Source organism: Cetorhinus maximus, chromosome 10, assembly GCF_964194155.1.
Source record: "Cetorhinus maximus chromosome 10, sCetMax3.hap1.1, whole genome shotgun sequence".
Classification (NCBI taxonomy): domain Eukaryota; kingdom Metazoa; phylum Chordata; class Chondrichthyes; order Lamniformes; family Cetorhinidae; genus Cetorhinus; species Cetorhinus maximus.
The window spans coordinates 78,563,055-78,588,918 of record NC_135888.1 but is presented as its reverse complement, the minus strand read 5'-3'; the positions used below and the strand labels follow the sequence as shown (position 1 = coordinate 78,588,918).

The window sequence follows — 25,864 nt, the reverse complement described above, 5'->3', positions numbered from 1 at the left end:
GGAGACCAATACTGTACACAGTACTCCAGATGTGGTCTCACCAATGCCCTGTATAACTGAAGCATAAACTCCCTGCTTTTGTATTCAGTTCCCTCACAAAAAACAAAGCTTTCCTAATTGCTTGCTGTACCTGCATATGTCTCAATATGCTTATAATTAGCAAACAGAAGTATTAAAAGAACATTTAAAAATTACTTGCTTTTTTATTGCCCCTATGATTTCTCTGCAGATTACTCACAGTGCCCTGGAGATTAGCCTTTAATTCCTGTAGACTCCAGGGCAATCCTGGAGGGTTGTCAGTGCAAATGTCTTGTCACTGGTCATGGCTACATCTGCCTATCCTTTTGAGTGTATCTCCTTGGTTTACAAAATCAAATATTCAGTGTTGATTCTAGCGATAGTCATGGGGCCTACTCCTTACTGAGTCGAGAACATAGAGGAGACTGAACAAATGGAAATCAAATACAAGTGAAACTTTTTAAACCGGTCGAGACTCAGAATAAATTAAGCAGTTTCATCATGGTAGAGGATTCTTGGAGCAGTCAATCAGCAGTCAGGCCACCTACAGTGCTGGGTTTAGAGCTTCTGGACATCATACGAGGAAAGCAGCCCTTCAGCCTTCCCCCTCCTTTCTAATCTAGCCACATAGTCCTAAGTAGCCTTTCTCCTCTTTCCTCTTTTCCCTACTTCCCTCTCACCATTGCACTTATACTTGTACAGTCCTGCAAGACCTTAAGGTGTAGGGGCAGAAGAAGGCAGTTCGGCCCATCGAGTCTGCTCTGCTATTCAATGAGATCATGGCTGATCTGATAATCCTCAACTCCACTTTCCTGCCTTTTTCCCGTCCGCCTTGATTCCCTTACTGATTAAAAATCTGTCCATCTCAGCCTTGAATATACTTAATGACCTAGCCTCTGCAGCACTCTGCGGTAAAGAATTCCACAGATTCACTACCCTCTGAGAGAAGAAATTCCTCCTCATCTCTGTTTTAAATGGGTGCTCCCTTACTCTGAGATTGTGCCCTCTGGTCCTGGACTCTCCCACAACCTCTCAGCATCTACCCTGTCAAACCCCCTAAGAATCTTATATGTTTCACTCTTCTAGACTCCAATGAGTACAGGCCCAACCTACTCAACCTCTCCACATAAGAAAATCCCTCCATCCCTGGGAACAACCTAGTGAACCTTCTCTGGACTGCCTCCAATGCCAGTATATTTTTCCTTAGATAAGGGGACCAAAACTGTTCACAGTATTATAGGTGTTGTCTAACTAGTGCCTTGTATAGTTTTAGCAAGACTTCCCTATTTTTATACTCTATTCCCTTTGAAATAAAGGCCAACATTCCATTTTTCTTCCCTATTACCTGTTGAACTTATTTGTTAGCTTCTTGTGATTCAAGCACGAGGACTCCCAAATCCCTCTGTGCTGCAGCCTTCATCACTCTATCTCCATTTAAGTAATATTCAGCTCCTCTATTCTTCCTGACATTTTCCCACATTATATTCCATCTGTCACATTTTTGTCCACTCACTTAACCTGCCTATATCACTCTGTAGACTCGTTGTGTCACCCTCACTACTTGTCTTCCCACCTATTTTTGTGTTATCCGCAAACTTGGCGATAGTACAATCATTTCCCTCATCCAAGTCATTAATATATATTGTAAATAATTGTGGCCCCAGCACTGACCCCTGTGGCATTCCATTAGTTACAGGTTGCCATCCTGAAAGTGCCCTCCCTGTATCCCAACACTCTTTCTTCTATCAGTGAGCCAGCCCTCTATCTATGCTAATATACTACCCCTAACACCATGGACTCTTATCTTATTAAGTAGCCTTATGTGCGGTGTCTTAATTGAACGCCTTTTGGAAACCCAAATATATTACATCTATTGGTTCCCTATTATTTATCCTGCTTGTTAGCTCCTCAAAGAATTCTAACAAATTTGTCAGGCTTGATTTCCCATTCCTGAAGCCATGCTGGCTCTGCTTGATTATAATATGCTTTTTTAAATGCTCTGCTATTACATCCTTTATAATAGACTCTTAACATTTTTCCAATGACAGATGTTAAGCTAACTGGCCTATAGTTACCTTTTTTTTTGTCTCCCTCCCTTTTTGCATAAGGGTGTTACATTGGCAGTTTTCCAATCCTCTGGGACTTATCCAGAATCTAAGGATTCTTGGAAGATTACTACCAATGCATCCACTATCTCTGCAGCTATTTCTTTTAATATCCTCGGTTGCAACCCATCAGTTCTAAGTTACTTATCGACCTTTAGCCCCATTAGTTTCCCTAGTACTTTATCTCTAGTGATAGTTATTGTATTTTGAAACTTGGAAGTTGTCTTTTTGGCCCCTGAATAGTAGAAATAACTCACTGATTATTCACGATCTACTCCCCTTCTTCATTCACACCTGTACATGACTGACTGCACATGTCTAGTGATTCACCCTACTCAGTAGCATAGGAATGAACGATTATGGTGACATGGCTGCTTTATCTGGAACAAAAATTCTGCTTTGATTCCCTTCACCTCCTCCGAGCAGGTGTGAACCCATGGCTGGTCATTGTGTGAGGCAGCAGCGGAGTGCTAGTGGCTGTCAGTCTGTTGCCTAAGGCAGGTTTGTTTAAAGTGAGCATGATTTGTAGCAGTTCTTCACTATTTTATTTACAAATTTTATCCGTTGTAACTTTTTTCTCTTAAAAATTCTCAAAAGTCTTTTTCTAGTCGTGTATTTTCTCACATCTTGCCTTTTCCCCTCTTTTTTTCCACTTTGATCTTCTAATAGACTTTGATCTGTGCTTCCCCCCCCTCAGCTGCTCATTGAAATAAGGTCTGTATTACTTTGCAATATTTTCTTTTTCCTTTTGTCTGATGACCAGAGGTTTATGAGCAAGAGCAAGTCATGTGAATTGTGGTGATTGATCTGTACATCTTTGGTTGTGAGATTCCCAGTTGCCAAGTTTCCTGTTGTGCTATTCAATTCCCAGCCTATCCATAGTTTCCCTTCCATTCCTTCCTGATCACTCTCTTTGAACTTCCTTTAGATGACTGAGTTTCTGAGCCGTGCTGCTCCCTGTGTTCATTCAGACAACCCCCAGTGCTGGGGAGACCCAAATCAAAGGCAGTACTGATCCTGCCCGACATTTAAGTGTAGATCAGCGGAAATTTCCATCACTTTAATGCTGTCAAAGCCAGAAACCCTTGACTACAACTCTCATTGGCACCTGCATGTCTCTGACAAGATAAATCAACCTTCCAGGTGATATCTCAGAAGTAGGAGCAGGAGTAGGCCATTTAACTGATGGCTGATCTGCTACCTCAACTCCATCTTCCCGCACTATCCTCATATCTCTTGATTCCCTTTGGCCTGAATTTTTTCCTTGTCAGGCGGGCTCAGCGGGAGCAGGCGGGGGCAGTCGGGGAGCCAACCGCCACTCACAATCGGCTCCGTACCGCGATTTCACATGAGCGGGTCAATTAAGGCCTGCCCTGCGTGAATCGTGAGCGGGAGCACTGAGCGCAACCTGTGCGGGCGGGGGAAGGAGGGAGAGCGGGCCTGGTGCGCAGTTCGCGCATGCACAAGAAAGAGCACTTCAATCCCCCTGAAGCACGGAGCTGCCTCAGGGAGATTGAAGCACTTTTTTTAAAAAAAAATAGACGTTAAAAGTTTAATGAAACATGTCCCATCTCGTGACTGTGGATGGGCAGAGTCAACGTCAAGTTAATTAGCTCGTAATGGCCTTAATAGGCCTTTCAGTTATTGGTGGGCGCGCAGCCAACTCCGGCGCGCGCCTGCCGAACGAAATGTCATGCGAGTGCACGATGATGTCGGGCGCACGCCTGACGCCATCGCGCGTCACATTACGTTCGGGCGGTCGCGTGCCTGCACGCCAAAGGTAAAATTCTGGCCACGATATCTGAAAATCTATTGATTTCTGTCTTGAATACACTTGGTTCCCTCATCTAGGTCATTGATATAGATTGTAAATAGTTGAGGTCCAAGTGTAGATCCTGTGGTATCCCCAGTAGTTAAAGTCTGCCAACCAGAAAATGATTCTGTCTGTTAACGAAACCTCAATCCATGTTAATATTGTCCCAATTCCATGAGGCCTAATTTTATGTAACAACTTACTGTGCACCACCTATTGAACTCTTTTTGAAAATCCAGATACATTACATCCACTGGTTTCCATTTATCTACCCTGCTCATCATTATCTCAAAAAAAACTCATAGATTTGTCACACAATTTCCTTTCATAAATCTGTGTTGACTCTGCTTAATTATATCGGCCCAGATTTTGCAGTCAGTGGTGAAGCAAGGATGGTTTGCCCCTCACCTGACAGCACCAAATCAAGGGCCTGTTTTGGCATGTGCCAGCAAACAGGTAAGGAACCAATCACATTAATTTTCACACAGCAAACCAGGAAGTTAAAAGCACTTAATATCCTTTACTTTTAAGTAAAATTTTCAGATAGTGAAATGAATCAATTGGATTAAGATAGAAGCTACGATAAAGAAACTTTGAAACAAAATTAACAAGTTTTTCCATTATGGAGAAATTTGACAATCTAAATATAAAATTTGTTTTTCAGGGCTAGTGAGGGTCTTAACAGTCGTTGTGAAGTTAACATGCCAATTACACCTCATTCAACAAGGCATAACTTTTTTCAAGAGTTATTAGAGCAAGATTAACAGTGTAGTAGTCAAATCATGGAGATTACATCCTAGGGGAACCTCCATGGCATGGAGGAGCCTATACTCACAGACAGCACCTTCTGATTTCCACATTATTTTGCGCATGCGCGGACTCCCAAAGTTGCTGTCAGAATCTGGAATATTGATGATGAATGCTAACAGTTTCGCAGGCATTACCACGGCAAAATCTGGGCCCTTCTGATTTTCTAAGTGCCCCGTTACCACTTCCCTAATGATAAATTCTAACATTTTCCCTACCACTGATGTTTCCCATGAGCCTATATTTTCCTGGGGGAGAATTTTCTCTGCGATCGGCTGCGTGCCGCCATTTTGCGTGGGTGGGCCAATTAAGGCCCGCCCAGCATGACGCGCACCCGGAAGCGCTCAGAGCTACCTGTGCGGGTGGGGGAAGGAGGGAGGGTCGGGGCCTGCGCTCTTTCATGCATGCACGTGAAAGAGCGCAAAAATCTCACTGAGACACAGAGCTGCCTCAGGGAGATTAATTTAAGTGTGAAAAATTGAAAAAAAAATGAAAAAAAAATATTCAGACATGTCTCCTCATGTGACATTGTGGGACATGTTTATCGATTTACAGAACCATTTTATTAAATTAATAAGGCCTTCATGAAACCTCATCCCGCCCGTGGATGAGGTTCCATGAAAAATACGAAAGCTGCCTGGGCTCTTCACCTGCCTGACAACCTTAAGGTTGGACGGGCAGCCCTTACAAGTGCCTTAATTAGTTGATTAATGGCCTTAATAGGCCTTTGACAGTTCAGCAGGCGCGCAGCCAACTCCGGTGTGTGCCCGCCGAACTGAAGATCGGAATGACGCGAGGCGACTTCGGGACACACGCCCGACGTCACCGCACGTCAGTCATTTTAGATGTTGGCGTGTGGAGCCTGCCCCCACTCGCTGACCAGAAGATTCAGGCCCTGTTTTTTTTTCAATTACTTTTATTTGAATAGCATGATTATGTTTGCTACCTTCTAATCCATGAGGACTGTTCTAGAATCTATGGAATTCTGGAAGATCAAAGTCAACGCATCCACTATGTTGCTACTTCTTTTAAAACCTTAAGGTGTAGGCTATCTAATCCAGGGGCCCTGTCAACTTTTAGTGATGTTAATTTTTCCAATACTATTTCTTTAATAATAGCAATTTCTTTAAGTTCATCATTCTTGGTTCCACACTATTTTTGGAATGTTTTTTGGTGAAGACAGATATAAAGCATTCCTTCGTTTCTGCCGTTTCTTTATTCCCCCAAAGTAATTTCTCCTGTCTCTGCCTGTAAGGGGCCCACATTTACTTTCACTAATTTCTTTTCACAAACTATAGAAGCTTTCACAGTTGGTTTCTGCCTTTTGCCAGTGTACTCTCATTCTTTTTCCTCTATTAATTTCTTGGTCAGTCTTTGCTGAACTTCAAAATCTTCCCAAGCCTCAGGCTTCCTATTACCTTTGGCAACATTATAACTCTCTTCCTTTAATTTAATGCTATCTTTAACTCCTCTTGTTAACCATAGTTGGGCCACTATTCCTGTGGGTATTTTATTCCTCAAGGGAAATATATATTTGTTGTAAATTATGAAGTGAATATTTGCCATGCTTTTCTACAGTTATACTGTTAAGCTAGATTCCCAATCTACCTTAGCCAGCTCTCCCCTCATAAGTATGTAGTTTGCTTTGTTCAGATTTATGACCCTAGTTTTGGACTCAACTAAATCCGACTCAAACTTAATAGAGAATTCATAATATGATGATCATTCTTCCCTACAAGCTCCTTTACTACAAAGTTATTAATCAACCCTTTTTCATTGCACAATAGATCCAAAATTAGCCTGTTTCCCAGTTGGTTCCTTGTCAGACTGATCTTGAAAACTATCTTGCATGCATTCCATGAATTCAGCCTCCACACAATTTGGTTTGCCCAGTTTCTATGAAGATTAATGTCCCCCATAATTAATGTATTATCCTTATGACATGCACCTCTAATTTCCTGATTTTTACTCTTCCTGACATTACTCATACTGTTTGGTGGGGGTAGCCTATATAGGAGAGTAGCCCCTTTGTTTCCTGCTCCTTGTTAGCTCCACCCAAAATGATCCTACATCTTCATTTTTAAAGCCATGATCCTCCTCTCTATTACCTTTCGTCCATCCTTTATTATCAAAGCTACACCTCTTCTGCATTTGCATTTTGTCTAAAATCCAACTATCCTGGAACATTTAGGGGAGATTTTTCTCCCCGTCAGGGGGTTTGGGCGGGAGCGAGCAAGCACACAGCCGATTGCCGCCCGTGATCGGCTGCGCGCCACCATTTTATGTGGGCGGGCCAATTAAGGCCCGCCTAGCATGACACGCTCCCTGGGCGGAGGGGGGGGGGGCGGTGGGAGGAGGCTGAGCCGGGGCCTGCTCTCTTTCGCGCATGAGCGCAAAAGAGCGCAGAAATCTCCCTGAGGCACAGAGCTGCCTCAGGGAGATCAGTTTGAGTTTCAAAAATGTTAATAAAGAAAGAAAAAAAATTAGGACATGTCCCCTCATGTTAAAGTGTCACATGAGCTGGGACATGTCTATGAATTTTATTGAAAATCTTTATTTCACTTATAAATCATTCATGTAACCTCATCCCGCCCGTGGATGAGGTTTCATGACAAATGTGAAGGCCGCCTGGGCTCGTCGCCTGCCCGCCAACCTTAAGGTTGTAGGGCAGCTATGTTAAGTGGTTTAATTAGTTTTTAAATGGCCTTAATAGGCCTTTGACAGTTCGGCGGGTACGCAGCTGACTCTGGTGTGCGCCCGCTGAACTGAAAATCGGAATGACACGTGGTGACGTCAGGACACACGCCTGTCACCCCGCGTCATTTTATGCGTTGCCAAGCTGAAGATTCTGACTTTAGCTCCCTCACTCTTCAACCACATCATGGCTATTAAATCAAATCAAATCAGTACTTCTACCTGTACTATTAATTTATCTACTTTCTTGTGAATGCTTCATGCATTAAAATAAAGGGCCCTTATCTTTAACATTTTTTCTATTTTTCTCTGCTTTCATCTTAATCTAAAGTGCCTTTGTTAGCTTTACTGAGCTCTCTCTCCCTTCCCAACACATTTTGCTTATTTTTACCCCAATTGCAATTCTGCAGGTGTAGAACCTTGGATTATTCCTTGCTCCTGACCTGAATTATCTTCTCACACTTATATTTTGCTACCAAGGCAGGTTTTATTCACCTTTACAGGATTGCATGCCACTACCTCCCCCCCAAATGCTGTTGCAGCTCTTTCAGCTAGTCTCTGCCATCAGAAATTAAAACTGCTCCAATATCCCATTACCATCAGCTGCAGAAAATCACCCCACTCCACTATCGAGCAGTTTCCAAACTCCACTAGCTGATTTGAAAATCCTTGCCCTCACCTTCAAAACCTTCTATAGTGTTACCCCATCCTACCCTGGCAATCTCTAGCTATTCGTTGCTGCATGCACTTCCCCAGCTCTGAGGGCTAGTCACTTCGCATCCTGCACTCCCTCCAGTCCACTCTTTCAGCCAGCACTTCCCTACCCTCGGTAACCCAAACTCTGTCATGTCACCCTCCCCACTGCCTTTGAAACCCTCCTGTTTAAATAAGCTTACAGCATTTTTCCTGCTCTCTCTCTCTTGGCATCCATTCTTTCCCTCTGATCTATAAAACATCTTGAAGTGTCCTTCCGTGCATGAGGAGAGTGTGGAAATAGAAGCTGTTGTAGAGGGGAAATAAGCAATGCAAGCTGTGAAAAATGTGCTTTTTTTAGTAACATTATTTTTCTTTTCTTCCATATCACGGTTGCAGTCTGTGATCTTGTTGCAAATAAATCCCTCTTAAAGATGAAAGTGTTGGTCTATCTTTGCTTTTGATGTTGATTTGTTCTGCATTTGGTTGTGGTTCTGACTGTCTCCGTATGAATTTTTTTTTAAGCAAATCTGTCTACCAAAATGGCACCTGCTAGTTTAAATTGTGGGGCATTAGTTTTTACAGTGCTAGTATCTGTATTCATGTTACATGTCCATGCTATCTAAATTAGCTTGACTGAAGAGGCCCGAGATGAACAAAGCCACTAAGCCTCGTATTACTTGTGATGAGCTAAATTTGGAACCATGGAGGGGTTACTGAGGTGACACGGTGATTACAGGATTAAATGTGGAAGTAGCTACTTATAATGGTGCTACTGACCTTCGAGCTCAGTGTTTTACAATTCTCTCTGCTTCAAGGAGCAGAAACTGCCATTTGTAAATGAGAGGCTGTTTTAAGGACTGAGAAAAAATATGGGTAAGTAAGTCTGTTTTATACTGTTCTCTTTCCCTACCCCAAGGGTCAGTTAAATGATTGCATATTTTGCTATACAATTCGTATCACTGTTGCCTTGGTGTTAGCGTGGGGATTTCCAGGTGGCTATTTGACAGAATTGACTCATTTGTTCTACTAAGGGCCCGGATTTTCCATGCCCACTGGCGTTGGGCATGTTTGGTGGCGTGAGCGGACAATATGGCAAGAAGGCGAAAAATCAGCTTTACGATGTCATGAAACCAGTTTGCAATCGTCCACTCAACCCGTTGATGGAGGGCCACGTTCCCTGCCATCGGACGTTGGGAACCTCATTGTAATACATCTGCATTGATTATAAGGCCAGCCCACGGGACTCATCTATCCCCGCCCCCCCTGGATCATCCACCCATGTCAGTGGGAAAACATGCTGACATGGTTCACAACAGCGTATATAAGGCGTGCACCTGGTGAGCTGCACTTCGCTTGGGACATCAAGGTTTGTTTGCCTACCTTGCTTCGGTCAGAACTCACAGTCATCAGCACCAGGCTTTACAGACAGCACCACATCACTTTTAGGGAGGCTCACGGGCAGGTCTCTACCTACCAGATCAGCTGTATGTGGGTGGCTTAGAGGACATCACAGCGGTCCTCCATGGCGTCCAAAAGGCGCTCAAAGGCTGCAGTCTTCTTGCCTTTCGGGGCCTTGTCTTCTTTGCAGCAGTCCTGGACTGGAAGCACTGAGTATGGCTGTATTTTAAGTGTGATGCGTGGCGTGATGAAGTGGTGAGGTGATGGTATGGCAGGTGAATCGGAGCCCACCCGCCATAGAAACGACATGTATCCTGGGAATGCATAATTAATGCGGTGGGTTTGGAATGATACGGCATGAAAAGCCACCTTTGCAGCCGGTGGGTAAAACATTGGGGGGGAAGTGCAGGAGCAAGCATGTGCAGGCGCGCCTCCGATCGGCAGCCCTAATCGGGGGCGCACCGCCATTTTAAGTGGGCGGGCCAATTAAGGCCTGCCCAGCGTGACGTCCGCCAGGAAGCACTATGCGCTCCCTGTGCAGGGGGGGGGATTCCCTAAGTCGAGAGTGCGCTCTTCTGTGCATGCACGTGAAAGAGCGCACTCATCTCCTGAAGCTAAGTGCTGCCTCAGGGAGATCGGTACCAAATTCAAAAATGTGAAATATAGACAAATAAAATTTCCACGACATGTCCCCTCATATGACACTGTCACACGAGTTGGGACATGTCCATCACTTTTAATTCAACTTTTATTAAATTTTTAAAAACCTACATGAAACCTCATCCCGCCTGTGGATGAGGTTTCATGCTTTTTCTGAAGCCCGCCAGGGTTCCCGGCCAGCCCGCCAACCTTAAGGTTGGACAGGCAGGTCCTTTAGCCACTTCAATTAGTTTTTAAATGGCCTCAGTTGGCCGTTGACAAGTCGGCGGGCGCACAGCTGATTCGGCTGCGCCCCCGTCGACCTGAAAATTTGAATGACGCGGGGTGTTGTCAGGAGTTCTGCCTGACATCATCCCGTGTCATTTTATGCATCAGCGAGCGGGTCCCGCCCCCTGCTCGCCGAACTCAATATCCTGCCCATTGTTTTCCCTGCCCGCGACTGCACTTAGTGCAAATGTGGGACGTTTCCGCCCAAGGAGATATTTTTATTAGATGCTGGTCCCTCCTGGTGTCTTTATGAATGTCTTGTGCTTTATAATATCCACTTGCTCGGTCCATAAGTAGCATTGAAGTGGAGCCTCTGACAGTTCTGCTTCCCATTCATAAGGTATCTATCACATGTACTGTGGGAAGGAGTTGAGTGGAAAAGCAATATTGCCTTTTTAAAATTTCTTTCCTTGGGCCCTCATTTTGTTCTCCAAGCCTCCGTCACTTCTAATTTCTCTTCTGATTGGATGCTTCCATTGTTCTTTCACTGCAAAGCACTTTGACTCGTTCTGTACACAAAACAGTATTTCTATATATGCAAGTTGTTGTTGCTGAGTAAAATAGATCATGTCAAATACGTGCCCCTCTGATGTGTTGCCTAAGTGCCTGTTCACATGAGTCTGACAAAAAATGTTCAAAAAACATTGAAGGCAACCTTAGTGCCTTCTCAAGATAACATGGCATATACCAGGCTTCTTTCTAGCTTGACATATAAACAGAAAATGTCAGAAACACTTAGTAGGTCAGGCAGCATCCATGGAGAGGGAAAGACTAAAGTTTCAGATTGACTTTTCACCATATCTTTCTGGTCTTGTATTATATGATTCATCCAGCCATTGGAGGAGCCGGAGTTTGCTTCTTTTGCTGCTCCTGTGCTTTAGGGAGAGACATTACATGCTGAACTTCCGCTGCCGAGTCAGAAGCACAGAATCGGAAAAAATCCCGACTTTGCAAACCCAACTTGGGAGAAAGTACACCGACCCTTCAGATTTTTGCTCTGGGACGGGTAGAAGCTAACAGGAGCTGGACCCGCCAACCCCGGAAACAGATCGGAGGCAGCCACAAGGGCTGCTGGGTGGGCTGGTTAAAAGGCCCGTCTTGGTGCTCTGGGGCTTTGTCCCAGTTACAAAGAAAGTAATAAAACAAAAAACAGCCCTCAAACACTCACCCTTCACACTCTCTCACCCTCCCCCACATACTGCCCATGCCTCAATCTTGCTAACACGTGGCCACCCCCACCCACTGTCTATGGCCCCCTCAGACCCTTCATGCCAATCCATGCCCCTCTACCCAACTCCATGCACTTTTACATGTGCAGCTGCCTCCGTGAACCACGGATGTGCAAAGTGCAATCCATCCCCTGCCCACCCATCCCCCAGCAAAAATAGTCGATGCCGGGTTCGGGGGTGGGACTTCCAGAATTGGGGCTCTGGTGCCATTTTGGTTAAGGTGTGGAGCCCTTCCAACTTTACAAAAATTCAGGCCTATGTTTCTGGCTTACTTTTTTCACAACCTGAGGCTACCTTAAATTTCTGCAAGGAATCTACTGTTCTCCCACAAGGCCAGCAAAATTCTCGGAGAAACTTTGGTAACTGCCATTTCTACTGTTTTTTGCTGAGTTTCCACTGAAGTTGCAACAGGAGATGGGGCTAACTCAGCAGAGCTTTGACCCCCTCCCTCCCCACCCCGCACAAACATTTGCTACATTAGTTATGTTTTTATCTCTTACACCCAGTAGGTAACAAATTAATCTACTGCATCCAGCCTTCCCACTATTGTCCCTTAGCTTCATGGTGATGTGAAAACCTGGCTGGAGTCTGGATGATATGATCTGAAAAATGCCCAAGATTTCACACAACCTTGACTTTGGTTCACAGTGTTTCTCCTTCATTTCCCTTCTCCCCACCATTAATTAACCTGGCCCAAATTTTAATCGAAACCAAGATTTTCCTAATCTCTGTGACTAATTTCCAGGCCAAGCAGTGTCCTTGCCCACTGTGCTATTTACTGGCCTTTTAACTGCCTTTGTGTCCTCTTCAGCCGCAAGCTCAGCTTCTGCCCACCACCCTCTCCTCTCCAACACAAATATTTTACTGGTCACATTAGCCTATCAGCTGCTGAAACCCTCATTCACACCTTTGTCACATGCAGGCTTTACTATTACAATGCTCTGCTCCCTGAACTTGAGCTCATTCAAAACTCTTGCTGGCTATACTCTAGGTTGCACTACATCCTGCTTGCTGTCTTTGCTGACCTACATTGTCTGCCAATCCCCCCGATGAACCATTTACTATTCTCATCCGTGTATCTAAATCCCCTCCCCCATGACCTTGCCCCTCGGTCACTCTCTAACCACCTCCAGCTCCACATTTGACCCGCTATCCCTCACATGATCCCCTGAGGTCACCGTTCCTGAGTCTGGTGTCTCCTCCCTTCACCCCGCCATTGGATTTTGCAACATCAGCCAGCAAGGACCAGTGCCCTGGGTCTCCTCTTGTAAACATTTCCATTTCTTCTCTCCTGTTTCTCCTGTCAGGATACTCCTTCCAGTTTTAGGTATTGTCTCCTGCTTTGGTTCATGGTTCACTTTGTCCCCTCCCCTATTATGTCTGTAACATGTCTTGGGACATAATAGAAGTCATTTTGCTCCTTTACTTTAAGGCAGCTGTACACCTCCTCCCTTTGTGCAGATGCCATACAGTGCATTAAACTGATTGGCAGGCACTCCTTGTCCTACATTGTTTCTTTGTCTTTTATTTTCTGTTCCCTTTTTTGGGAGCAGAATTCCTCTTCCCCAGGCTGAATGATTACATTAAATTGAGAAAGCCCTGCAAGGTCACAAGATGGATTTTCCCTCTGAACGTGTAACTTTGACAGCAGGTGAATTTTCATCGCCATACAGGCAGGGGAAGCAAATAACCTGTCAGCCTGCACCTCAAAAACATCAAATGCTGGAAATACATCTCCCCCTTTACCACGAGGTCAAAGGAAACATTTGTCTGCCATTTGATTTCTATATATTTGATAAAGCTAGTTTAACGGGCGGAATGACCTTGCCTTGTACATTATCTTTTTCACCAGTGTAGGAATGTTTTCTGCTTGGTTCAAAATTAATTTATCAGCTGCAGATAAAACTGCCAATTTACAAATGGTTTGTACTGCGGCCAATTCACTGCTTGGCCAGCAATTTAAAGTGAGCTGATTGAAAAGTGCAACTGTCTCTTGGTGAAACGTGGATGGAGGTCGAATGCATTGACTCTGCTGAGCATTCACTAAAACTGCCTTCTCCCATTTTCCTTGACCTGGCCTCAGGAATGCTGTGCAGCTTTAGCAGATGTTGGCCGACTGGTATGTCATCGTTTGATACAGGGCTCAGGCCTATCTTGTAAGCTTGTTCCCAAGCTAGACATTTCAGTTTTAGCAAGGGCATTATACTGGCCAAATGGCTCCTTATTTAGTGAGGGAGAATTGCCTCAAGGGCTACTGCTGGAGGCCTGACAGTCCTAACTAAAATCCGTTTCCATCAGAAGTGTATGCACAGGCTGTTTCCTGTAAACCAGCTGGGGAGCTCTGTTGATTTCTATGAGTTTATGGAGTTTAATGAGGATCCAGATGGCTGTTCAGAGTGTACTGTAAGCAAAAAACAGTGACCTCATTCTGAATATTGGAAATCTCAATCTGATGGATCATTCACCTACATCAGTCCATTTTTCAATAGAGCTGAGTTCAAAAGAAAAAGAATAAAATATTCTGAAAAATTAAGACTCCCATGGTCTAATTTGGTGATACTCGGTAAAATTTACAGGACAAGCCCTGCCTTGTGTAGCTTGGGTATTTTCCTTCTGGTTTAGAATTTATTCCTGGTCAACAACCATTGTGGTAAGGAAGGGCCCATTCACTTTGTGGGTAAATATGTGGGATGTTTGTAAAAAGAGGTGCGTTGAGTGATCTGTTTTTTTTTCCAAACAGTTATTGTCTTGATCTGGCAAAAGCTTTGCTTATTTATAATCCAAATTGGCCTCAATACATATGCCATAGGATTCCCCATCTCTGGGTTTTGTTTTCAGTTTCTTTGTTTGAGGCTGAGCAAATGAGGAGCAAAGTAGTTAATTTGTGTGTTTTCTCCCACCTTTTGAATGTACTTCACATTGAATAAAGATCCTCCTGCCCTTCAGTTTTGTCTGGTACATCTTGGAGCTTATAATTTTGTGTATTCAAATTCCTTATTTATCCCTGTGTTGCTTTTCTGTTGCTTCTTCTGCCAAAAGGCCAAGGTGTGCCTCAGAATAATACCCATGTATGCAGTAGTGTGTGAAGAGGAGCACTTAATCAAGATCATATAGATATCAAAGAGATAGTGCCACATGTTTATTTCTCATTAGATGTTGGCATATTTATCACTATTTGGAGACTGAATTATCTGCAGACCAGAAAAGGTTTGGTTGGATTACCTGGTCTATGTTGAGGGAATAGGTTGAGCGTTACAGAAGCAAAAATGTTGCCCAAGTTTTGAGTTTCAGAACCAAAGTATAATCCTGGAGATGTTAGTGGTTCGAATTCATTGTAAATGTATAAATATGAATGAAAAAAAGTGTTGGTAAATAAATTAATAAACAGTAAATAAATGAATAACTGTTAGATAATATGGATGAAATGTATATAGTTTGTATTGTTATAAAATAAATAAATGTTCGATTAATAATCGAGTCAGTCAGTCAGTCTAACCTCAGTGTTGGGGAAGTTACTAGAAAGAATTCTGAGGGACAGAATATATCTGCACTTGGAGAGACACAGATTGATCAGGGATAGTCAGTATGGATTTGTTAAGGGAAGGTCATGTTTGACAAATTTGATAGAATTTTTTGAGGAGGTAACCAGGAGTGTTGATGAGGGTGATGCATTTGATGCTGTCTACATGGACTTTAGCAAGGCTTTTGATAAGGGTCCTCCTGGCAGACTGGTCAAGAAAGTAAGAGCCCATGGGATCCAAGGCAAAGTGGCACGTTGGATCCAAAATTGGCTGAGAGGCAGGAAGCAGAGGGTGATGGTAGAGTGATGTTTCTGTGACTGGAAGTCTGTTTCCAGTGCAGTGCTGGGGCCCTTGCTGTTTGTGGTATACATAAACGATTTGGACTTAAATTTAGGGGGTATAACAAGAAGTTCACGGATGATATGAAAATTGCTAGGGTGGTAAATAGTTAGGAGGATAGCCGTAAACTGCAGGAGGATATCAATGCACTGTTCAGGTGGGTAGAGTAGTGGCAAATGGAATTCAACCCAGAAATGTTTGAGGTAATGCACTTGGGGAGGGCTAACAAGGCAAGGGAATACACTGTGAATGGTAGGACCCTGGAAAGTACTGAGGATCAGAGGGACCTTGGTGTGCATATCCACAGACCCATGAAGATAGCGGGTCAGGTAGATAAGGTGGTTAATAAGGCATGTGGGATACTTGCCTTTATTAGTCAAGGCATAGAATACAAGAGCAGGGAGATTATGCTGGAACTTGTATAAAGCACTGGTTATGCAACAACTGGAGTACTGCAAGCCGTTCTGGTCACCACATTATAGGAAGGATGTGGTTGCACTGGAGGGGGTGCAGAGGAGATTTACCAGTGCTGCCTGGGCTGGAGGGTCTGAGCTATGAGGAAAGATTGGATAGGCTGGGGTTATTTTTCTTGGAGCAGCGAAGGTTGAGAGGGGACCTGATAGAGGTGTATAAGATTATGAGGGGCATAGATAGGGTGGATAGGGAGCCGCTTTTTCCATTAGTAGAGGGGTCAATAACCAGTGAATATCTAAATACTTCTTAAATGTATTAGGGTTAGGGTTAGGGGAGCTGAGGAGAAATTTTTTCACCCGGAGGGTGATGGGAGCCTGGAACTCACTGCCTGAGAGGGTGGTTGAGTCAGAAACTCTCGTATCATTTAAGAAGTATTTAGATATTCAGTTGTGTTGCCATAACCTCCAGAGCTATGGGCCAAGGGCTGGAAAATGGGATTAGTGTAGTCAGATCTTTGTTGACTGGTGCAGACACGATGGGCCGAATGGCCTCCTTCTGTGCTGTAAATGTCTATGAGTCTTCTTTAGTGTTGTTGGTTTTTACTTTATTCCATTGTTAGTTTCAAATGCATGTGTGGATATGTGCTGGGCAGGACTAGGTTGAAGTTGGTTGCAGTGACCTACCAGAATTGAATAGTCAATAGAAATCCATGTTTTCAGCCTCAAACATGATGCACGTTTATCTGGATGTGGTATCAAAGGACCGTAGTGCATTTTGAAACAAACCTTGGGTTTGGGAAAATTGGAGTGTGGGGGTTGTGTGGAGGTGGGTGTGATTGCCAATGATTTTTTTTGTTGGATTCCATTCTTACTATCCTTGGCCAATTTCAAGTATTAAGAATCTAATAAAATCCTGCTTCACATTGTTCCTCCACTTTCTGCATGCCTTGTCTCACCATGACAGAAACCTTTCTGGTCTTTATGCGACACAACTTCCAAATACTGTTGAATATGCCCATCATCCAGTGGGAGAAAAACAGCAAATGGTATTTCTTTGTACCATCATTGGGCCATCATGGTCCCTAAGGCCGTTGTAAGTTTTAATAATCAGGGTAGATCTAGCAAGGTTTTTTCCATATACAACCCACCAGTTGTCGCGTAGCCAGTGTCCTTCTCAATGTCCTTTCTAATAAAAATATTCAACTTCCATTTTGCAATATATCAAATATTGAATGATAATTTATTTGGAGAAACTAACTTGGACAAGTCTTTGTGTGTTGACAGTGAGAGAGACTGACCTCGTATCAGTAGTGATACATCATTAACCCAACGCTGCTTCAGCGATTTGTCATTTTAACTGTATGTTAATTCCGCTTTCTTGCTCTGTCAGAATCGCTAATTCTTCAGCCCTCCAATGACATAGCGCCCCTGATCTCAACAAATATTTACAACAAGATGTGAACATTAAAAAGGACACTCAACATGAATAATTAAAGGGAAGCTTAGTGTGTGGAATGGGTTAGTCACCTCCCCTTTTTGCCTCTGCTTTGTGTATGCCCACAGCACAAAACTGTACAGCTCAACAATTGGCAGCAATGTTTAGAGGCCGTCGGATTGCCGACATGGGAAATTAGGAAAAAAGATACTTCAGTGGTGGGAGTATTCTCTTGGGCTTCAGATTTTTGTGTATTAACAGAGCATTGAGCAACAAGAGATAGATGTAACAAGCACAAATATCTATATAAAAGCAAAAAACTGCGGATGCTGGAAATCCAAAACAAAAACAAAATTACCTGGAAAAACTCAGCAGGTCTGGCAGCATCTGTGGAGAGGAGCACAGTTAACGTTTCGAGTTCGCATGACTCTTCAACAGAACTAAGGAAAAATAGAAAAGGGGTGAAATATAAGCTGGTTTAAGGGGGTGGGGGGGGGGTGGGACAAGAAGAGCTGGATAGAGGGCCAGTGATAGGTGGAGATAACCAAAAGATGTCACAGACAAAAGGACAAACAGGGGTTGAAGGTGGTGATAGTATCTAAAGGAATGTGCTAATTAAAGGTAGAAAGCAGGACGAGCAAGGTACAGATAGCCCTAGTGGGGGTGGGGTGGGGTGAAGGAATTGAAAAAGGCTAAAAGGTAGAGATAAAACAATGGATGGAAATACATTTAAAAATAATAGGAATAGGTGGGAAAAGAAAAATCTATATAAATTATTGGAAAAAACAAAAAGGAGGGGGAAAATCAGAAAGGGGGTGGGGATGGAGGAGAGAGTTCATGATCTAAAATTGTTGAACTCAATATTCAGTCCGGGAGGCTATAAAGTGCCTAGTCGGAAGATGAGGTGCTGTTCCTCCAGTTTGCATTGAGCTTCACTGGAACAATGCAGCAAGCCAAGGACAGACATGTGGGCATGAGAGCAGGATGGAGTGTTGAAATGGCAAGCAACAGGGAGGTCTGGGTAATGCTTGTGGACAGACCGAAGGTGTTCTGCAAAGCGGTTACCCAGTCTGCGTTTGGTCTCTCCAATGTAGAGGAAACCGCATTGGGAGCAACGAATGCTGTAGACTAAGTTGAGGGAAGTGCAAGTGAAATGCTGCTTCACTTGAAAGGAGTGTTTGGGCCCTTGGACGGTGAGGAGAGGGGAAGTAAAGGGGCAGGTGTTGCATCTTCTGCGGTTGCATGGGAAGGTGCCATGGGAGGGGGTTGAGGTGTAGGAGGTGATGGAGGAGTGGACCAGGGTGTCACGGAGGGAACGATCCCACGGAATGCCGCCGGTGGGGGTGAAGGGAAGATGTGTTTGGTGGTGGTATCATGCTGGAGTTGGTGGAAATGGCAGAGGATGATCCTTTGAATGCGGAGGCTGGTGGGGTGATAAGTGAGGACAAGGGGGACCCTATTATGTTTCTGGGAGGGAGAAGAAGGCGTGAGGGCGGATGCGCGGGAGATGGGCCGGACACGGTTGAGGGCCCTGTCAACCACCGTGGGTGGAAAACCTCGGTTAAGGAAGAAGGAGGACATGTCAGAGGAACTGTTTTTGAAAGTGGCATCATCAGAACACATGCGACGGAGGCGAAGGAACTGAGAGAATGGGATGGAGTCCTTACAGGAAGCGGGGTGTGAGGAGCTGTAGTCATAGTAGCTGTGAGAGTCGGTAGGCTTGTAATGGATATTGGTGGACAGTCTATCACCAGAAATTGAGACAGAGAGGTCAAGGAAGGGAAGGGAAGTGTCAGAGATGGACCATGTGAAAATGATGGAGGGGTGGAAATTGGAAGCAAAATTAATAAATTTTTCCAGGTCCAGACAAGAGCATGAAGCAGCACCGAAGTAATCATCGATGTACCGGAGAAAGAGTTGTGGTAGGGGGCTGGAGTAGGACTGGAACAAGGAATGTTCCACATACCCCATAAAGAGACAGGCATAGCTGTGGCCCATGCGGGTACCCATAGCCACACCTTTTATTTGGAAGAAGTAAGAGGAGTTTAAGGAGAAATTGTTCAGTGTGAGAACAAGTTCAGCCAGACGGAGGAGAGTAGTGGTGGATTGTGATTGTTAGGGCCTCTGTTCGAGGAAGAAGCGGAGAGCCATCAGACCATCCCGGTGGGGGATGCAGGTGTAGAGGGATTGGACGTCCATGGTGAAGAGGAGGCGGTTGGGGCCAGGGAACTGGAAATTGTTGATATGATGTAGGGTGTCAGAGGAATCGCGTATGTAGGTGGGAAGGGACTGGACAAGGGGAGAGAGAATGGAGTCAAGATAGCAAGAAATGAGTTCTGTGGGGCAGGAACAGGCTGATACGATCGGTCTGCCGGGACAGTCCTGTTTTTGGATTTTGGGTAGGAGGTAAAAGGTTGGGAGACTATCAGGTTGGAAGCTGTGGGAGGAAGATCTCCAGAGGAGATGAGGCCAGTAACAGTCCTGGAAACAATGGCTTGATGTTCAGTGGTGGGGTCATGGTGCAGGGAGAGGTAGGAGGAAGTGTCTGCGAGTTGACGCTCAGCCTCTGCGAGGTAGAGGTCAGTGCGCCAGACAACAACAGCACCACCCTTTTCAGCGGGTTTGATGACAATGTCAGGGTTGGACCTGAGAGAACGGAGTGCAGCAAGTTCAGAGAGAGACAGGTTAGAATGGGTGAGAGGAGCAGAGAAATTGAGACGACTAATGTCACGCCGACAGTTCTCAATGAAAAGATCAAGAGAAGGTAAGAATCCAGAGGGAGGGTTCCAGGTGGAGGGAGAATATTGGAGGTGGGTAAAAGGATCCGTTGAACGGGGAGAGGACTCCTGCCCAAAGAATTGAGCAAGGAGACAAAGGCGGCGGAAGAAGAGTTCAACATTGTGCCGAGCCCGAAATTCATTGCGATGAGGGCATAGGGGTATGAAACTAAGTCCTTTGCTGAGCACTGAACGTTCAGCGTCGGAGAGGGGAAGGTCAGGGGTATGGTGAATACACGGCCGGGGCTGGGATTGGATGACGGGATGGGGACAGGGGGACAGGCAGGGGTGGAGGGTCCTGGATGGATGTTGGTGTTGATGAGTTGTTGGAGCTTTGCACCTGAAAGAAAGAGACAAAGTTTCTTGTTGAGGCGTCGGATGAGACGAAGAATAAAATGAAACTGGGGGCACACACAGCTTTGAAAAAGGGTGCGGCGGTGCTGCTGGAGGGAGAGGTCGAGTGTGTTCATCTCTCTGATTCACACCCTGGTGGCTCCTCTCAGTGATTAGTTACAAATTTTTCTAAGTGGTAAGCCAAAAGACTTCCGTTATTTACACCTCCGCATTTGAATTTCCAGAAGCAAGGGCTGAATTTTTAGGCAGCTCTGTCTAGGAGAATGTTCCAGAGCCAAGAAAATATTTGAGAAGCTATGAACTGATGCAATTCTTGTACTCTGGTATAAAGTATTGACCTGCTTTAATGAGGGAAATGATTATGAGAAATGATAGTGCCACCAGATTTTGTGGTGTCGCATGTATTCTGCTTGTCTTTGCCCATTTTATTAGTTTGAGCTATAACTGTCAAAACTGATAATATTCTGTAACTGGAGTGACATGAAACCATCAAATTGCAACAGTAAACAGTATAGTTACACTTACTTAACTATTTGCATTCTCCAAACAGTGTTTCCATGGTTCTTGGAGCTTCTTTGTCCCTGGTTTGGATGTGAATACTAAAGTGAGAAGCTAAATATTGTTGAGCAAGGAGAGCTTGGTAGAAGAGAGATGGTTGGGCAGTGTCACACTGTGTCAATTTGATCAGAATTAATGACTTGTACCCTCAATGCTGAGCAATGTGTTTGTTGTCAATACAGTGCCTGATTCTATCTATCTGCAGAGATTCAATCCCTCCTTCAAAAGTTAGAGTTAAAGAGCCCTGCGGCTCAGGTCATTCAATAGGCTAATGAATTTCTGGGCTCTCAGCCAAGTGTCATTATGTATTTTTGGCTAGAGCAGGGACATCCATTAGAGTAATAAAACACCTGGACCCCAGGGAAAACATTGCTTGATTGGCAGCTCAGGTTATCTGATCTATACTACCAATTGCACAATGTTATGATAAAGAGAGGTTCCAAGTGCTTTCAGTTTTTGCTATTGATACTTTAAAGGGTCTGGATGTTTGACACTTCTATTCAGCTGAGGTAAAAAGGATTTTTTAAACAAAAGTGGAAAGTTATCAATGCATGACTTTTTTAAAACTTTTTTTTACACATCCCACTGATACTATTGGATTCATTGGCTCTATACAGTGTATAGTGTATAAGTGCTGTAGCTTGGCATGGGTGGCATGAGAAGCCATAGGAATTGATTGGAGGCATACCTTGGCATGGAGGTTGTTTGCAGGCACATCTTGGCATGGCAGGAGTGAGGGGCCATAGGGATTGTTTGGGGGGCATTCCTTGGCACAGGGGCATGAAGAGGCGGGACTTCCAGATTCTGGCCTCTGCAGCCATCTTCGTTCGATGGAGAAGTTCTCCGCCTTCATGAATATCCAGGCCTGAGTGTCACAATTAAACCAATTTGTTCAGAAGCAAATTGGTAACTGAGTAATAGGTTTCTCATTCACCTAAGCTTTATGGTGATTAGCAACTTAGATCTCACTTTACAATGATTGGGATGTGATTGTTAATACTTTTTGTGATGAGAACAATAATTGCTGGATTTTTGCTAGCAAACACTGATTTAAGAAATAGGGACCAAATAATTTCACATGGCTTTGAGAGACAAGTTCACACAAGTTCAGAGTGAAGTGAGAGCTGCACGAGAGCAAAGATTTCTGACAATCCAAGTTTGCTGAGCTGGAATGGAGAGGGGGAAGGAAGTGCCAGGTGGGCTAGCTGATCTATGCCGGTAATACAAGCAGAATGAACAAACTAAACCTAAAAATGTCAACACAGGAAAGGGGGGGTGATGTCATTACTCGCAGATGTTGGGAGTTTCAAGCACAGGTGTTGACACTCACTGTGGGAAGTGTCACGAACCTGCATAGGGAATAGTGCTGAAATTTGCAGATGATACCAAAAATAGTACAGTTAATTATTTAGAAGACCATAGGAAGCTAAAGAGGAATATTAATAAGATTGAGCAATAGGCTAAAAATTGGTAAATGGAATTCAGCGTCATTGCTTGTGAAGTGATGCAGTTTGGTTTTAAAAAAAGCAGGAATGAAAGTTGGCTTGTTGTTTTGATGAGTCGAGGAAGTTAGATGTACCTGTTTACAGGACAGATCCTTGGGTTGATGAGGCTATTTAAAAAAAATAATCTAATGGAATTCGGCTTATCATTAGGTAGAAAGTATAAAAGTGAATGTAAAAATGTAACAGTGAATCTTCATGAAGCTTAAGACCTCTGTTAGAATATAATGTCCAGCTTTAGGAAGCATATGGAAGGTTGCGAGAGGGTACATTCATCGGGTTATGATTTGATATAAGGAAAGGCAAATACCAAAGACTTGATAAAATTTAATACTTTTGTCTAGAACAATACAGATTTCAAATTATGAAAGTTGAGACAGGGGTGATAAAAGCAGACTGTTTCCAGTAGCCGAGAAAGTTGTGAGACTGTTGAATTCACTCTCGGGATGAATGATTCAGCATAAACTAAGTCAACATTAAATATTAGGTGAATAGTTGGATGATGAGTGGGGATTAAATACCATTGGAACTATTTGTGCATGGGGAGGGTAAACACCAGATCAGACTTGTGTCAAATGGTCTGTTCTATGTAATGTGAACACCTCTGCCAAGGAGGCAAGTAGGATTTCTAGGATCAGATTGATGAAAGACTTCTTTAACTGTCTTTTGTCTGATTACATAGAATTTACAGCACAGAAACAGACCATTTGACCCAACAAGCCTAAATTGGTGTTCATGTTCACCTCAGCTATTCATGTAGTGAAAGCTTTACATTCTCTGGGCAAAGAAGTTTCTCTTGAATTCCTTATTGAATTTATTGGTTACAATCTTGTATTCCTGGCCCTTTTTGGACTCCTCTAAGTGGAAACATCTCCACATCAAACCTATCGAACTCCTTCATAATTTTAAAGATCTCAATCATGTCACCTCTCGGCATTCTCTTTTCGAGAGTAAAAAACCCAAAGTTAGTTGGGCTGCTGGACTTCAGTGGAATTTTTGCACCCAGGACTTGAATTTAATCCATTCTGAAAAGTGAGGAGTGGTCCTAAGCCAGATGGAGTCAGTTTTGCCTCTCTCCTACAAGTCCTTGGAATGCTTGGTTTGACAGTGATTTCTGAATTGTCTTTACTGACTAGCTGATGAAAGAGACTTCTTTTTCTGTGTTGATATTTGTCCTCAAAGCACTTCTAATTCTGAACCAATCATTCAGCCAATGCCAGTGTGTAGTTTTGGAGCAGCCGGTAGTAACTGATTGGTATAAGCTCTAGTGACATTTGCATGACCTTTAAACTGATCAGCTACCCATCAATTTACTACTTGAAATTTTTCCAGTGAGCTCAGTTATACACCTGAAGTATTAATTCTGTATTATTGCGTTGAAGACCATCTCATAGCCTGATGTGCTAATTGGTATTGTTTTCCCCAAAGTACACTCCTGTGGTAAAGGATTACATGTTGTGTGGCACTACCACTGTGCTAAATGGGATAGATTTCAAACAGACCTCGCAATCCAACTGGGCGTCCAGGAGGCGCTGTGGGCCATCAACAGCAGCAGAATTGTACTCAACTGCAATCCTAACCTTATGGTCAGGCATATCCCCCACTCTATCATTAGCACCAAGCCAGGTGATCAACCCTGGTTCAATGAAGAGTGCAGCATGCCAGGAGCAGCACCAGGCATACCTAAAAATGAGATGTCAACTGGTGAAGCTACAACTCAGGACTATTTGTGTGCCAAATAGTGTAAGCAGCAAGTGATGGATAAAGCTAAGTGACTCCACAACCAACAGATCAGATCTAAGCTCTGCAGTCCTGCCCCATCCAGTCGTGAATGGTGGTGGACAATTAAACAACTCACTGGAGGAGGAGGCTCCACAAATATCCCCTTCCTCAATGATCGGGGAGCCCCGCACATCAGTGAAAAAGATAAGGCTGAAAGAATTGCAAAATCTTCAGCCAGAAGTGCCGATGGATTATCCATCTCTGCCTCCTCTGGAGGTCCCCAGCATCACAGATGCAAGTCTTCAGCCAATTCGATTCACCCCACGTGATATCAAGAAACGGCTGAAGGCACTGGATAATGCAAAGACTATAGGCCCTGACAATATTCTGGCAATAGTACTGAAGACTTGTGTTCCAGAACTTTGCAAGCCCCTAGCCAAACTGTTCCAGTACAGCTACAAAACTGGCATCTACCCGGCAATGTGGAAAATTGCCCAGGTATGTCCAGGACACACACAACATGACAAACCCAACCCAATTAATTACCGCCCCATCAGTCTACTCTCGGTCATCAACAGTGCTTTCAAGCGGTGCTTGCTTAGCAATAACCTGTTCACTGATGCCCAGTTTGGGTTCCACCAGGGTCATTCAGCTCCTGGCCTCATTACAGCTTTGGTTCAATCATGGACAAAAGAGCTGAACTCCAGAGGTGAGGTGAGACTGACTGCCCTTGACATCAAGGCAGCATTTGACTGAGTATGGAATCAAGGAGTCCTAGCAAAACTGAAGTCAATGAGAACCAGGGGAAAACTCTCTGCTGGTTGGAGTCATACCTAGCATGTACGTGGTTGTTGGAGGTCAATCATCTCAGTTCCAGGGCATCACTGCAGGAGTTCCTCAGGGTAGTGTCCTAGGCCCAACCATCTTCAGCTGCTTCATCAATGACCTTCCTTACATCATAACGTCAGAAGTGGGGTTGTTTGCTGATGATTGCACAATGTTCAGCACCATTCACGAATCCTCAGAAACTGAAGCAGTCCATGTCCAAATGCAGCAAGACCTGGACAACATCCAAGCTTGGGCTGACAAGCGGCAAGTAACATTTGCACCACACAAGTGCCAGGCAATGACCATCTTCAACAAGAGGGAATTTAACCATTGCCCCTTGACATTCAATGGCATTACGGTCAACGAATCCTCTGCTATCAACATCCTGGAGGTTACCTTTGACCAGAAACTGAACTGGACAAGCCATATAAATACTGTGGCTACAAGAGTAGGTCAGAGGCTAGGAATCCTGCGGCGAGTAACTCACCTCCTGACTCCCCAAAGCCTGTCCACCATTTACAAGGCACAAGTCAGGAGTGTGATGGAATACTCTCCACTTGTCTGGATGAGTGCAGCTCCAATACATTGTCGACACCAAGCTTGACATCATCCAGGACAAAGCAACCCGCTTGATTGACATCCCATCCACAGACATTCACTCCCTCTGCCACCAATGCATAGCAACAGCAGTGTGTATTAGCTACAAGATGCACTGCAGAAACACACCA

At 44.2% G+C, this 25,864-nt stretch overlaps 1 protein-coding gene across 3 annotated transcripts in view; it reads left to right on the top strand.

The window, feature by feature from the left end:
• The window catches only part of n4bp3 (NEDD4 binding protein 3), a 110,774-nt gene that overhangs the window by 72,816 nt on the left and 12,094 nt on the right, over positions 1-25,864 (top strand). Inside the window, exon 2 of one of the 3 annotated variants that reach the window (XM_078550655.1) lies at positions 4,303-4,392. The exons of the other annotated variants lie outside the window; for them this stretch is intronic. The gene's annotated coding sequence lies outside the window, so the exon portion shown is untranslated. The remainder of the gene's footprint in view (positions 1-4,302; positions 4,393-25,864) is intronic. 3 annotated transcript variants of the gene reach the window in all.